The sequence below is a fragment of the Copidosoma floridanum genome, unplaced genomic scaffold (assembly GCF_036245765.1).
Source record: "Copidosoma floridanum isolate Cflo_tuat_1 unplaced genomic scaffold, Cflo_Japanese_pri ptg000019l, whole genome shotgun sequence".
Lineage (NCBI taxonomy): Eukaryota > Metazoa > Arthropoda > Insecta > Hymenoptera > Encyrtidae > Copidosoma > Copidosoma floridanum.
Window position 1 is genome coordinate 8,021,021 of NW_028321896.1, and position 14,565 is coordinate 8,035,585.

Sequence of the window (14,565 nt, forward strand, 5' to 3'; positions counted from 1 at the left end):
CTGTAATTTTCGCAGTTTTTTCGTGTTTCAATGGTTTTTGATGTACGCTTTTCTTTTTCATTCAAATATCAATTTTAGGAGAAGACATAAAAAGTAGTGTTTGATTTTCTTTTTTTTTTATTGTTCACAAGTTTTCTTTACGACATTCATCATTGGCTAACAATATCCAAAGGTGTGTTGCCTGAATGTATTATCGGGTGTGCCAGCAAAACGATATCAAAATATCACGCGAAGTGCATAATGTTATATTCACAACAAGCACACTGCTTTCACTTGTGGAGTAAATGACCCTGTATATAGGGAAAAAAAGAATCGCGTGTTGTCGAGCCGTCATATATGTGTTCGATGTCCCTTTACGTATACCTGCGAGCGCGCTCCCCTCTGACTAGATACTTATACCCTTCGTCACCTCGCGTAAAACAACCAAATTTGGGAGAGCATATTCACGAGTAACCGAGCCATATGTCAAGGGGAAAAGAATGCCATTGTCGGGGTGTTGATGTGCTATATTCGGCAGTATGGATGTACAATGTGCCTTCTAAGCGTGTATGAGAGCAAAAGGGTTAAAAGAGTTTCGATGGGCCAGTTGTGGTCAGCGCGACACCCTCGCCTGACAGACCACACAAAAAGTGGTTGGTATAGAGAGTACACGTGTAAACTACTGGTACGTTGTTTATGCGGGAGGAAGATTTATTACCATAGAATATTATTGCACGAGACTGACGATATTAATTTACTGGTTGTTTTTTTTTTTTTTTTTTTTTTTTTTCATCCAAACACGTCGCGCCGACGTTTACCCGAGCTAGCTTTCGATTGAACAATAGTTATTATAGAAACGTAAAAATATCAAAACTTGTAATACATATACCTACAAATGAGAAAAAGTAGTGATTTGGATGATACATCGTATAGATTAGCGAATGATATTAATAATTTTGTACATATTTTTTTTAATGAGTGACTCACGTACCAAAGCATTTTCGGATGGAAAAAACTTCCCTATATCATAAAATCGTTATCCTTACGCCTTGCCACCCATTAATGCGTGATCGAATGCAAGTAACGCGATGGCGAACACGCACTATCCGAACTACTGAGTCATCCACTGACTCATCGGCAGAATTGGACGAGCAGATACTCGAAACAGGTACGAGCAAGTCGTAAGAAAATGTTGATAAGCAATATTTTACATTGTTTTCGATATTTTTTGTTTTTTACAGGCTTTCCTATTTTTTCCAACGATGTTAACTGGTTTTTAATCGCGATTAACACATGGGAATGTCTAGTTTGATGAAAGGTGCATGGAAAAGGATGTGATGCAATTTCGCTGATGGACAAACTTTTTTAAAATTTTTTTCATCGCAAATATTAATTATTAATGTTTATCAACACGCTGAGTTATTTTTTATTGAAGAAGTCTTTGTTGTAAATTGGAAAACTAACGATGTACACTACATACTTCAGTCTCGACTAAAAATCATTAAAAAAAAAAATTAAATGGCCAGTTTATACATTTTTACTGCAATAAGTAAGGAAATAGATGTCTACGAAACGTGCCAACAGCGTTGTTATATTATATTCTCATGACCATCGGATAGGACATACAAATACGAAAAAACAAAATAAAATATCATATTTAACTTGCATACACCGATATATTAAAATGTTCAACCACTTGACGTCGCATCTTGTCTTTATACACAGCTCATCCCGAGAAGCTGCAAAGCTCTCATTTATCCATGTTTTTACCGTCGTCATGTGAGTATACTTGTACACGTATGCACGAGGGAAGTTGACGATAAAAAAGAAGGATCGAGTATAATACATCTGCCCCAGGTATGTCGTTGGAGGAGATAGCTGGTTATGCGTACACGTAATCTGCTGTAATGGTCCCGAAATGGACCTCCCATTGGGCGCTCGAACTGATTTTGTTTCAGTAAATTTTAAACGGAAAGAAACAAACTCCTACGCAGTGAATGTATACATAAATATACTCAAATCGCGTCCCATGAGAGAAAGTATTGTTTATTTTTTTGTTACGAAGGATTGGCTCTTGTGCGCTGTTGGAAGTAATATTGGAAGAGGATCAGGTCACCGTCACTCAACGGACGGGCGATACGATAAGTGAGGCGTGCTGTTTGAGCTCTCAATTCCCATGTTTATTTTGGGGCGTCAATGGATGATCAGAGGGGTGTGGGGGGTGTATGAATGATCGCGTTTTATGTATTTGCGGCAGTTATAGATTCTAGTACTATGTTTTTTACCTTCGAAAATCAACAGTGCAAGGGTAATTGTTTATAACGTAAGATACGTTTACTTGCTAATACAAGACGGGGTACAATTAAATAGAATTATTTGTACGTAAAAGATTGTGATATTTTTTTAATCCATACGAAAATATTTTTGAAATTTTTTTTTTTTTGATGATTTATATCGATGATGTTCGAAGCTTTGGTGCGCTAAAGCTTAAGTGTCTGAAATTATGATTGTACAACTCTGAATATGATTGTTGTACACAAATTTTTTGAAGAAGTTTCTGAATTTTAATAAACTCATCATTTTTTTCCGACAGTGAGGTTTTTTTTTTTTTAGTAAAAAATAAATTTTTTCATTCACAAAGTAATCACAAGGTTTACATGAAACGTGTGTTTAAAAAAAATAGATTTTCTAGTTTAATATACTTACTCAGATATTTCCTAACGAATCATTTTTCAATTTTTCTCATTTCTCACGAACTAGAGAAAAAAAAGCTTGTGAACAACGCCCTCGAGTACTTATCAAAGTCCAGCTTTCGTATACGAATGTCACAAGCGACAGCTCAAACCTGCATGAATCAGAAATCGACGGCTATCTATTTTTCCGGAGTCTGTCTCAGAGTTTTGTTGAGATCGAACGACGTCTAAGGTTACACCGTTTTATTAGCACGACAGCGATGTACGTACATATAAAGAAATAAAAGCCGCGTATTATATTCCGGCTGAAGCTCGCATCTCGAGGATGGAATTTAAAATATATATATATACATTTAATGAAAGTCAGCGTCTAGGGTATCAGCAAAGCATCAGTTGTCACACTATTTTGCGTATATTTATATACGTATTTTTATTTCTCTTCGTCGCATATCTTCTTTTTTTTTATCGTGTTAATTAAAAGATATTTTTGTTTGACTCTTGGAAATTTTAACTTGCCATACGTTTATTTTCTTATCTTTTTTTTTTTATTTTTTTTTTTTTTATGTAAGCTAAATTGATGTAATTTCAAATTTCTGCATTGCGTGGAAATTATTAATGTAAGTGTACATAAGGGCACTTATCTATTGATGCGTTGCTTTGATATACTTTTGTCTCACCAGGAGAATTAAGATTTTTAAACTGGAACGAAAATGTCCTGTAATTTCCGTTCTGATCAACAGTATTTACGAAAACACCGCTCAAGTTAAAATTTTTTTTAAGCGCCATCAATCGTTTTATCGTTAACTCTTACCCAAAACGAGATATGTTACAGTTGATCGTCAGCTCGGACAAACATTATCATTATGATAAAAAATTTCTTATCCGTTATAATCGTTAATAGAGTAATTTAGAATTTTTCAAAAGACATTCTTCATTCGCTATCATCGTGAGTTCCGGAATTTATGGCATCTCAACTATTTGGAAGTTATTGATTTGCTTATAGTAGGGAAGAGAACAAAAAAAAAAGTTAGGGTAGAATTGTATGCGTGTAAACACATTCCTTACACGCATAAAATACATACCTAACATACTATTCGAGACTATCGCTTGCAACTTTCAATTTTTTTTTTTTTTTAATTTAAAATTATTATCATCGCATCGTATCATAATATGAAATAATGGCAAAGTATTGCTATTTTTTTGAACGAAACGGCAGTTTTTAAGTTAAACAATGGTATACAACCTTCTCACAAATTTGAACGCGCAAGGGGTTGGTTAACGGCTCGTAGACACCTTGGGTGACGAAATAAAGAGAAAAGTAAAGTAATCGCTTGATAAGGGCACGACCATCAACGAAAAGGCCGGATAAGCTAACCGCAAACGTAGATAATGTTATCTTTACTTAGCTGTGAGGTGTTGTTTCTTCTCTTCCATTATTTTCTCGTTAAATGTCGTCAGGGTAATTAATATTTAGGAAACACATTACGTTCGAGTCGCTGGAAAAAGCATTATTTTCATTTGCGTGTTATAATACTTATCGTTACTGGCTTTGGATGCGCCGCTTGCGTGTCACTTTTAGGATGAAAAATTCTATTTATTGTAGAAGTTTACATCGGATAAAAAGAGGATTTATAATAAATTATAATAAATGGCGAATTGGAAAGATATATTTTTTTTTCTTTTTGTTTTTTTTAATAATAGCAAAATGAAATCGAAAAAGACTAAATTTCAACAGTTAAGGCACGTCCGATGTGGATTTGTGACGCAGAGCTAAATGCATTAAATGAGAGTTAAGCTTAAAAGTATAACTATTTAGTAATACAAGAGTATTGTTTCAAAAACCTCGGCTGACATGATATGCGTTAACTGAATTTAAGCCTATCATATGTGAAAATAACATATTACCATCAACCAACTGATCATCCCACCTAAAAATATATAATTAGAACAAACTTATCAAGTCTAGAAGGCAGAGAAAAGGTGGAAGGTATTACAGTACAGTTGGGCAAAAAAAGTCGATCCCAATGCGTCTATTTTACACCACCACTTTTACGACAAAATTAGGTTGTTCTCTTCCATGGTTAAATAAGCCTCTAGGATTACATTTCTATTAAGTTAACAATTTTTCAACTGCTTTACGCTTATATCATCAATTGTACTCATTCTCGCACTCGTAAATATTTTTTTCCAATAGCACGAGCACCCCTGACCACAAAAATTGGTACGGAATGCCGAGCTAAATTTTTTTTCATAAACAAAATGTGTTGGTGTCCGTGTGGTTGGTAAATATAAAACCTTGTAACGACTCAACGAATACTCAGTTTTGCTACGATAAGCGTAAAGAAAGTAAGGGCTTTGTTGCCTTTGTCTTTAACATCTATGGAGATTGCGGAAATGCAGAGGAAACAAAAACCTACTGATAGGCAGACACTTCAGTCCTGCAATAAGTTTTTCCTACAATTCTTTTGATTAAATGATATAAAACGGCCATTTTAGGGGGTAACTGATTTTTTTGCGCGAAAAGTTATGGACCATATTAAATTTAATTAAGAAAATTTCAATTTTGTTATCTTTTTTAACGGTATTTCTTTTTTATAACACAAAAAAATTAGTTTTACAGACATCATTTAATATTTCTCACACATATTTATATATACGCACTTTATAAATTTTGTCGAAAAAATACGTGTATAACGTATCTTGTTGACTGGATATGAATTCTTGTTGTGTGGTGTATAGAACATTTTAACTTGTGGTAAGTTCTCGTTAAAACAATGTACATTACAGATAATGCTATCATTTAAGCACATAGCTGATGTTATCTACGCCTTTAATTACTACACTACTTACTGATAAATTGTTGTAAATAATACCATTAGTACTACTTACACTAATATACTAATAACCTGGTGAGGAAATGAAATCTGAATAATATATGGCATAAGTCAAGTCAAGTCCTGAAATACATAAGCATCTTTATAGTACACATTTGTTTATCTTGTGTAACTTACCATCGAGTAATTTTATGACATATCTAATGTTCAATTTTTTTATGAGTCTTCATGTTTTCAAATAATTGTAATAGCTAGTCCTTTAAATTAGGTATTGAAAATCTTATCAAGTACGGTAGTAGTATACCTGTAGTGGAAAGAAGCAGAGTATTAAAATAAATACATTCTTAAGTTGAGATACTACAACATGAGTTTTTTTTCTGTTAGCTTTGAACGTGAATAAGCAATCTTGTCAGTTGGTTTCTTCCTCTGTAAATAAGCATATTGTTTGAAAAAACAGGTAACCTTTTATTATTAGGTTATTTTTCCAGTATCCTGGGTTCATAATTACTATTTTACTTTGTATTTTTACAACAAATAGGTACCGAAAATTTCATGTGTGCACAAGTTGCGTTGCTTGTATTGCACTGGGTGTATTTTATTTACAAATTTACTTACAGGAATTAGGAAAACAACAACAAAGAAAGCAACAAGTATTGCGCCGGCCTCTCGCTATAGTCCCGCTTGAATTTGAATAAGGTAAGTACATACTTACCTGGACTACCGGCCGATGATTCAATTATAATATATATATATATACAGAGGCGCGCGTACACATATTATGTGCACACATTCCATGTATGCGCGCTTAGTTGAGTGGTTCGACAGCTTGAGAGCTTGGCCGCAACGGGGTGCTGACATCAGTATCAAAATCGAGTAATCACCGCACCGATGCCCGGGCCGAGCGTCGTTACTTATAAGTACACGTCATCTTTGCGGCGGCTCGGCGGCGGTGAACTGCGTGCAGCGTGAAGAGAGAGCTTCAGGGGGTAATACACGTGCGCTTCTGTCTGCTAATTGTGCAGTCTGTCAACAATGATCGACGTGGGAACTGGATCGGACAACCGGCAGGTCAGCGAAGATGTTAGCTGCTCCAGCGTGACAACCATCGACGAGGACGGCTGCTGGTCGGCTCTGAAGTTCTGCTGCGGGTATCGGCAATACTTGCTCCACAAGCCGGACGTGACCCGGCTTCAGAGCATCGAAAACGCGGACGTCGCCGTTACGTATGGCGCTTGTAAGGATTGTTTGGCCGACATCGTCCGGGCCAAGATAAGGTGCTCCGATCCTTTTCACTGCCATGGGAGAAAACACGTCAGAGACACGAAAAAGTTGATCCCCGTGAATTCTGACGTAGTAAAAAAATACCCGATTTTGAAAAACGCCAGCCATGTGTGCGTGTGGTGTAAGGCAAAAATGCGAAGAGACGAAAAAAGGGACACCAAAATTTTCAGGAAAAATAAGTCCCAGGTATTTATATTTTTTTTCAACTAGTGCGTATATGTTGGTGTTTTGTAGCGGCTTCAAGCCGAGGGGATATATGTTACAATATTTGTGTATTGTACGATTTTGTGCAGTGCCATTGTTTCTTTCCTCCTCTTGTTTCTCCATTGATGTTTGTTTATGTTTTCATTCACTGAGTTTTGTTGAAAATTATTTGTATTTTTTCTAGTAAAACTAGTTTTAACATGTCGACTCTTGTGACTCTATAAGCAACGCGTGTAAACAAGCGATGGGCAAAGAGTCATGTGCGATAAGTGTGTTTTACGTGATATTCAAGCATTAGGGGTCCTTTTTGTACTAATGATGCCAGCTACAGCACGCCTGTACCTGTACTACAACATAGGTAACCTGCAGTTGTAGCACCATTACTATCCCCAAAGATTCTTAATCCATACTCACCCGCTGACTGTGTCACATTAGCCCAGATTATTTACAATTCTGTACAATAGGTGTACAAATATTTTTTTATTTTATTGTGTTGGCTTGAGAATATTTTTTTCTAGTCTAATGTGTGCTAAGCTCAACATCAACAATATATATCTGTGCAAGACGTAACTTTATATTTGTATACTGAATATTTTATTATCAACTTTTGAGTTTATTTTGAGCATACCAGTCAGCTAGTCCCAAAAGTTATTTTTGTATGCTTCAGTTATAAGAAATTGATACATAAACTTGTTTTTTTTTGTGCTAGCCATTAATTAATTTGTTGTGTGGTTAAAAAATCATAGAAATTTGTTTGGCTGCAAAGAATTGAAAGTTTCAAAAGTCTCTGACCTGTATGTTTGTTTTTCTGTGTTGATGAATTTGACCAATTATTTACTTAGGGCGTTTGCATTTAGATACTTAATTTAACTCAATGATATACACAAAATATTAAGCATTATTTTATGTAATTTGTATTTCGTCGCAGTAATCGCTCCGTGCACAAACGGAAAAAATTGGAACTTCAATACCCCAAATCCCATTTAAAATACATGTATTCTCCAACACCAGCGCCTAAGTGATAGATTTGGCGCTAGTGTCGGTGCATTCATGTGTTATAAATGAAATTTGTGTATCGAAGTTTTAATTTTTGCCGTTTGTGCACGGAACGAATAGTGGCAGATACAATCTCCCGTTTTTACACGCTTGTGTTACATTATCACCTTTTCTTAATTATAGTACATCAATAGTTTTTATACACGGTAGGGTATCAATCTGGATACCTCTCAATCTCTACAGCTATAGTACCTTAACCTAATATCACCGCGCATATACCAAAGACTTTAAAAGCGCCCCACCCAGAGTAAAGAAGAATAATAATAATAATAATAATAATAATAATAATAATAATAATAATAACTGTCTTAGTGCGATTGCTTTTTTAACTTATTTGTAGCTTAAATTAGCTTGAGATGCTTCCGCAGAACTAAATTATTTTTATTATTAAGATAAGTACTCGACTTATTCGTGCATAAATGGTACCGTAAACATCAATTTTTCACCGATTTAAATAATAATAAATTAAATGATGTTAACAAGAGCTTCGATGGCTTAGTAGTTAGCATGCTAGCCTTCTAGCCGGAGATACTCGAGGGGTCGTGGGTTCTCGAATCCTGTCGAAAATTTTCGAGATATTTCTCGAGCTTTTTCGATGGCATGAGTATCCAAGGTACCAAAACACCACTTATCCGGTTTTTAAAACTAGTAGCCGATTTTTCTGGTGATGTCTGGACATCTTTCCATTAAACTTGATTGATAGTAACTGGAGTATGCTTGAGACATTCACTGCGCCCTGTAAATAGTACCCAGCAGCATGGATGAACGAGTCGTCTGAGGAAAACTTTGCAAGGGATCCGCACGAAAGATTCGCACACTGTGCGATTTAGGAAAAAAAAGTCGCTTATATGGCAAATGCCGAAAAAGAGTCCTAGAAATCAAAATACCAATACCATAATTATTGTTAACTATAAAGTGGTGTTGGCTGAGTGGTAAACGTACTAGGCGTCGTGGGTTCGATTCCCGGTGAATACAGATTTTTCAAAAAATCTTTTTGATAGAAAAAAGTTCCTATATAACTCAAGCTGTTTCAGGACAGGTTTTTCCTTAGAATTTTCCTTCAGTGTGATTCCAGAGTTTTTTCTTTGCCCCTCAGATGTTCAAGACTAGGTGAATGCGAAACAGTGTTAGTGTTAGGTAGGGGTTAGCTGATTCGATGCCAGACACCAGACAGGGAGCAGCCGACTTTACCAGCGAAAAGTGATCCCTGAAATATGGGGCTTTTACGGAGATGCTAATTAGCCTGGATCCGATGCTTCGGCAGAAAGCGACAGCTTAACTTGCGAGGAATAGACATCTGTGATATGGAGTATTCTCCAAGAAAACGCTACTGAGTACACTCCTACACATATATGGTAAGTGGGTAGCCTTGACCTCAAAACCAGTAGGATGTCGTGGTAATAAAGTCGTAGCCTGGATCCGATGCTTCGGCAGAAAGCGACAGCTTAACTTGCGAGGAATAGACATCTGTGATATGGAGTATTCTCCAAGAAAACGCTACTGAGTACACTCCTACACATATATGGTAAGTGGGTAGCCTTGACCTCAAAACCAGTAGGATGTCGTGGTAACCCAATAAAACAAAGGGCACACAAGTTGGAATCATATATATACTAGTGCACGTAAAAGATGCCATTTTTACTTAGGTGTAGCCGCACCATCTGATGGATGAGCTTTTTGCGATACACCTTATTTCCACAACATAGGTCTGTGGGTAGCATTCCTGCCATCAGATCTTGATCGCCAACATTTAAACCCCACTTTGAAAAAATTTTTTAGTGATGAATGTGGAATTTTTTCTGAGTGTGACCCTCTTGAAAGACTCGATGACTATTTCATTATTTAACTCGACTGGTATAACCATTTCGCAAGTAACTACATATCGATGAATATACTTGGGTGATGTCAATAAAGTCATGTCTAAACCTTAAGGCGATGATAAAGATGAAAAAAAGTCTAGTTACAATCATACATATGTTGCACACATCATCATATAAAATAACCATCATACATGTATAATACATATCCAACAGTCATACTTGATAGATATAAGGACTGAATTGTTATTTAATAGCCATTTTGAAGAACTACGTTGTATATTATATTTTAAACAGTTGGCTAAGCAATTCAAAATTTGTTCTGGTGGATATTTTCTAATTAAAATTTAAGCAATGAAGTGCTACAAAATACACAGAAACAAACCTAGTGGAGTCAATTAGAACCTACAATGGTAAATACTAAGCAACTTTGGCATTACTGCATCAGCAAGACTTTTGCTATACACAATTAATAAACATAACATGGAATCTACATTGAATTTTAATTGAAAGTTTTTTTTTTTTTTTTTAATTTCTTTACAAAGAAAGAAAATGAAATCAGTAATCGACCGCCAACTGCACAGTAAAATGCTTTCTGAAAGGGTCTCACTACAGTCGTTTTTTATGGTTCAAAAAACCCCAACTCTGCTTTACGGACTGGCTATCAAATCTTATCAAAATTTATGTCCTCTGCTTTTGCCATAACGCCTCATAAGTATTCGCACCTCTCCGTAGTTTTCAACATCGTAATGTGGCTTAAGCATAAAACGAGGATCGGTGCAAAACATTAGCTGGTTAATCTTCACAATATAGCAATGCATCAGTCAGTAAGTGCTAGCTGTTTTCCAAAACATAAAAGAAGATCTAGTAAGTTAAAAGCTAACATATTATTAAAAAACTCGTGCTTTAAATACAAAAAGCATTGTTGCGAAGAGTAGTCTGTAAGAAATACAGGATTTATTTTATGTAAACAATACGCAGGTGTCTTGGCTACATCTCGATTACATTGTTGTAGTCGACCCATCGTCAAACGATAAGTTTTTACAAGTGATAGAACTGTAGACAAAAAAGATTTTTTCTGGGCTGATGGCCAGTAGTACACATATGTGCTTTTTAAATAAGTACAAGGCAACTAAAATTTTTTTTCTCACAATAGTTTTAAGGTTTTTTTTTTCATATATTCTATATTAATATTAAAATAAATGGAATGTGAAAATATTTTAATTACAAAATTTCCAAGCTGCAGACTCACTACGGCAATAAGTTTGAATAAATTGAAAAAAATAAAAATATCAAAACGAAACTTGTTTACAATATTCCGCATGATTAAATACCTATCTTTCCAATTCAAACCAAGTACACGAACTAATTGACATAAATGTAAGGTAATCCTGAGTTTGTTATTGTATGCTTTGTGAAAAGCTTAAACAAATGAACATATTCGACAGTATCAACTTTTACACTCTGATAAAAAAAACTGCTTGAATCAATAATTCATGAAAATAGTAGTTTTCGTACCTGGTGGCACATGTCACCAGGGCAAGCACCAGGCCCGAGGGACCTACGAAGCCCTGGTTGGATGCGCACCAGGTGCGAACCTTATTTTTCCTACCACGGTCACACCCAACCTTTAAAGTAGCCCAAGGTAGGAATTGATATATTATGCTACTAGGGTGGAAAATGCTACTTCCCGCACGGGCGCACTTTCCGCATGTTGAGTACTTCCGGCCCTAGGTTTTGAGAAATATTTGTAGAACTCAACCATTTTATATGGTCATCATGCGCTGCACCAATTACAAAATCTCTCCATTTTTTGTAATAACTGATGACTGTTATAGATAGCAAAAAATCAAAGCTAGACAGCATAGCAACACAACTTTATATAATGTCAATACAATTATTCAACTTCATGTGGCTAATGGTAAAGATTTACTGTACCAGTAAAACTAGTACTAATTGGCTTTAAACCATCATGTAATAATGTAATTCATATTTATGATGCCATTAAATAACTTGATTTAATTACTTCATTTGTTAAATTTCTATAAATTTAATTTTTATTTAATTTTATCATTAAAATCGAAATTTTAATTACTCGTCAAATGTTCGTAGAAAGATCATCAAAAGAAATACTTTTAAGGACATTCCAGAAATGTTCAAAGTAAACGACATCGGCTACCCAAACCACCTTAATTTTGAATTGTTCTTCAATGTACGAAGAAAGTGTATCAACCTTTTTCTTGGCGCAAAAATGCGTAAAATAAAGTATTTCAAGTGAAATAAATTATCTAAAGATCGATAAGGTGGGAAACTGACACATCTAATGTAAAATAAAGATTTTTTCATTAGTTAACTTTTAATACGCATCACTTTTTTTTCGATAAAATAACTAGTGTTTGATAGATAATGTTTCATACGTATAAATTCACATTTACACTATCAGAAAAGTCAACTTATTTAATAGCTTTTTAATGTTATTAACGTTATCTATTAAAAAAACTAGCTATTTTTCCTGCTTATTTTAATTAGTAGAATGATAATTATAACCTCTTAAAAATGATGCTTTAATAATTTTTTAGAGGGTCAAGAATGTGCAACAATCTTTCCTTTGTCAATAAGTGAAATCAAAAAAAGGTTACTATAAACATTTTTTTAATGTACTCTCATTGTGTTGGTCTCCTATCTTAACGACCTTTAGCTAATTTTTTTTATTTTTAAATCATTAATTTATTCTACGCATTTTTTCGGAAAAAAAAGGGTTAACTAACATTTTTCTTACATCACAGTGCAATTCAAAATTAATTTTAGGATGATTTGAAACATGATTTTTTTCTAAATATTTCATATAAAAAGTGTCATCGGCTAAAGTTTTTTTTTAACATAACAACTCCACCACTGTTTGTGAATACCATTTTTTGTCGCTGTTCAGATTCACCTCACAGTTTTTTCCGTAGTTTATCTCAATTTTCTTTAAATTAAAAACGGAAATAAAAAACTATTTTGTTATCAATTTGAAAATCTATATTATAAAATTAGATAAATTTTATGAAATAAATTTTGATGTAACTTATTAAGAATGATCAAAAACGTCATTATTACACGTGTACAATACATCTTTAGAGAAGTAAAAACAAAGTTGTTACGTTTTTAGTTTAAGAGAAAACACTTATATTATACTAACATTACAGCATACATTCGCGATGTCATCTATCTTTTACTAAAATCAAGACACTAACTATTTATTGACACTCTACCAGTCGATTTTATTTTCAATTAAAAACCACCGTGTCTTGACACAAAATTTATATCCGGTGGTTTAATAACCATCCAGAAACTTTTAACAGTACCCCTACTTGCAGTTATAAACCCTATCTCTGCTGTTTTGAACAATTATTTTGTTATTGTAGCTAACAAACTCCTTAATCTTTCTTCCCCACTAATGTTTAAACCTTCATTTAAGCTTGACTCCAAATATATTTGACAAGCTCTAAATTTTTTAACTTATTCAGCACATATATGGTTTTGTCAAAAAATTATGCATCTGAGTAAAAGCAAATCTATTAAACTACCACCTCATACTTTTTTTAAAATAATTTATAATATAATTTTAACATAAAGTAGCTATCAATATGAAAATATTTTTTTTCATCAATGACACCTTCAACCCTTTAAAAAACATTTAAAATTGTTATAGGTTAAAAAAAAGCTTCGTCAGTTAATTAAAGCAAAGGGACTCGATAAGCGTGAGGTCAAAAAAGGGTTGAAAAAATTGAAGTTGAAGTCTACTGTGTCAATAACAAAGTTGACTCCAGTTCAAGTTAAAAAATTAACTAAAAAAACTGAGGCTCCAGCAAAAACCTCAAAAACTGAAGTTTTCCGCAGTAAAACAATAAGGTAAGTTTTTTTTTATATTAACTTATTTCATCTGAACAATATTTATAACTGATAAGAAAATTTTTCCTACAACATTATTTTTACATTTGCCCTCTTAATACTCATGAAATCTGCGCAAACGCAATTTCGTGAAAGAAAATATCTATTTATTCGTGGTTAACAAATTAAGGTTAAAATACTGGTAAGTAAAAAGAAAAAAAAAAAAATCAAAAATATCGCAGAATAGTAAAAAAATCTTGTATTTGCTGAGATCACATCGATTCAACAGTTTTTAAAGCTTTGCTATTTATCAATAGTGCGTATCTATTTGCAAATAAATTATCGTTGATACTATCGTAAAGCTCTCATGAACTATTGTGTTTTCTAGCTTTGATTATTTGTCGACACGATATTATTGCCGTGACATTAAATCATGATTGATGATTATCTTATCGCGACAAAATATTGTAAAAAAATTATTTGTGACTAAAGTAACAACTTTATTACTACAGATTTTTACTATGATAAACTTTTTGGCAAACTTCTTCGATGTTAATTATAAAAGCTGTAACTCCACGAGCAGGGCACTTTTTTATGAAACATTCATTTTATGTAAATGAGATCTGGTACATGATTTACTTTACTTATCTAGATACTATGTAATATACCCTTTCATTTTTAAAAGTTAACATCGTACAAAAAAACCATAAATTTAAAGAGTGTCGGTTTCTTTTGTTTTACGAAAGCTATAATGTATGTTTTCACATCGACTTGAAAAATTTGTAAATTTATCTTGTAAATTATGATGTTTTCTCGTGTTTGTCGCTG